Source organism: Sander vitreus, chromosome 6, assembly GCF_031162955.1.
Source record: "Sander vitreus isolate 19-12246 chromosome 6, sanVit1, whole genome shotgun sequence".
NCBI lineage: Eukaryota > Metazoa > Chordata > Actinopteri > Perciformes > Percidae > Sander > Sander vitreus.
The window spans coordinates 438737-441236 of record NC_135860.1 but is presented as its reverse complement, the minus strand read 5'-3'; the positions used below and the strand labels follow the sequence as shown (position 1 = coordinate 441236).

General features: G+C 44.4%; 1 protein-coding gene across 1 annotated transcript in view; it reads right to left on the bottom strand.

Annotated features, from left to right (window-relative positions):
- The window catches only part of LOC144518885 (uncharacterized), a 9897-nt gene that overhangs the window by 3191 nt on the left and 4206 nt on the right, over positions 1 to 2500 (bottom strand). The gene's annotated exons all lie outside the window — the stretch shown is intronic.

The window sequence follows — 2500 nt, the reverse complement described above, 5'->3', positions numbered from 1 at the left end:
ATGAATGGGCCTCTATGGAGCTAGATGCTAAATGAATAGGGACTCTATGGAGCTAGAGGCTAAATGAATGGGACTCTATGGAGCTAGATGCTAAATGAATGGGACTCTATGGAGCTAGATGCTAAATGAATGGGACTCTATGGAGCTAGAGGCTAAATGAATGGGACTCTATGGAGCTAGACGGCTAAATGAATGGGACTCTATGGAGCTAGACGCTAAATGAATGGGACTCTATGGAGCTAGACGCTAAATGAATGGGACTCTATGGAGCTAGACGGCTAAATGAATGGGAAACTATGGAGCTAGACGCTAAATGAATGGGACTCTATGGAGCTAGACGGCTAAATGAATGGGACTCTATGGAGCTAGACGCTAAATGAGTGGGCCTCTATGGAGCTAGACGCTAAATGAGTGGGACTCTATGGAGCTAGACGGCTAAATGAATGGGACTCTATGGAGCTAGAGGCTATATGAATGGGACTCTATGGAGCTAGACGGCTAAATGAATGGGACTCTATGGAGCTAGAGCTAAATGAGTGGGACTCTATGGAGCTAGATGCTAAATGAATGGGGACTCTATGGAGCTAGATGCTAAATGAATGGGCCTCTATGGAGCTAGATGCTAAATGAATGGGACTCTATGGAGCTAGATGCTAAATGAATGGGGACTCTATGGAGCTAGATGCTAAATGAATGGGACTCTATGGAGCTAGACGCTAAATGAATGGGACTCTATGGAGCTAGACGCTAAATGAATGGGACTCTATGGAGCTAGACGCTAAATGAATGGGACTCTATGGAGCTAGACGGCTAAATGAATGGGAATCTATGGAGCTAGACGCTAAATGAATGGGACTCTATGGAGCTAGACGGCTAAATGAATGGGACTCTATGGAGCTAGATGCTAAATGAATGGGACTCTATGGAGCTAGACGCTAAATGAATGGGACTCTATGGCGCTAGACGGCTAAATGAATGGGACTCTATGGGTCAAAAGTTGAATGAACGAGTACTTATGTCTTTTTGATTTCTTACAGGTTGAGTCGTTGTTGCCCATAACATGCTAGCATTCTGCTAATGAATGCTGATTGGTCAGTGAAGGACTGATTACGATCGGAGATCCCGCTTGACGGCATCCGAAGCAGAACCAGAATGTCAGAGTGAATATATCGGCGTGGTCTTTAAAACATTAGCAAACCTCTTTCTAGCACGTGTATTAACAGGGAGAGTCTAACCTGTCAGCTGTGTTGTATTAACAGGGAGAGTCTAACCTGTCAGCTGTGTTGTATTAACAGGGAGAGTCTAACCTGTCAGCTGTGTTGTATTAACAGGGAGAGTCTAACCTGTCAGCTGTGCTGTATTAACAGGAGAGTCTAACCTGTCAGCTGTGCTGTATTAACAGGGAGAGTCTAACCTGTCAGCTGTGTATGATAACATACATTATACATACATATAAACGGTTCACAAGTTATGAAAGGGTGCGTGGTCTGTGTACATGGGTGTGTCATGTATATCGGAATAACTTTTGCCAAGATCCAACCGTCCGGTTGGACGTAGCTAATGGAGGTAAATGGGAAATATGTCCGCAATGATGAGAGCAATATGGGTATTAAATCTGGTGAAGATCGTAGCAACTATGTCCAAGTTAAGGCCTTCCACGCATTAGGGGGCGCTATGGAGCCCACTTACAGGTTTGGGTCAAATCGCTGTAGAGTCTCGCAAAGCTCCCAGCTGTTTATGTGGGCGCCAATTTTTGAGAGTTTTCGTATATATAGTGAGGCCGTCATGCCCAATGGCTAAAACCAATTAGGGTCCCATAGGCCACGCCCACTTTGACCAATCAGTACTTTACTGTAGGGGTGGCCTCATGAGTGGCCCTAGATGGTACCCTTAACATTTTGTAAAAATCAGATGAGCCGTTCATGAGTTATAAACTTTATGTACTTGTAGCGCCCCCTAGTGGCCAATTTTTGTAAAATGTGTGGGGCATCTCCAGAGGGTCATGACAAACTTGTCGTTTTGCGTTGATAGCCATTATTTTGGTCGAGATATGGCAAAGTTGGTGTTTTCATACTTAGCTACACACATTAGTTTGTGCGTAATATGTGCAATTTCTATCCTATAAACATTCTTTGGATAACTTTTTGTCAGGTCCGTCTGGAGATGCTACCTGCCAAGTTTCGTGCAGATCGGTCGCACGGTCTAGGAGGAGTTCGGCAAAGTAGGTTTTCGATAAATTGCGATTTTTCACGCCTAAAAGTCTAGGCGGAAATGGGCGTGGCCTATATCAGGAGATTCAGCTGGATCCAGGGAACGCGAAGATATATGGTTGTTGAATGTGCGACGTACGGTTTGGGAGTTATAGGGCCAAACGCGTGTTTTCTGCAATAGCGCCACCTAGTGGTGGATATGAGTATTGCTTTTTTTTTTTCTTTGCAATTTTCACCAGTTGTGACATGTGTGATAATCTTTGTGAGTTTTCGTGCATTCAAACCCCCTC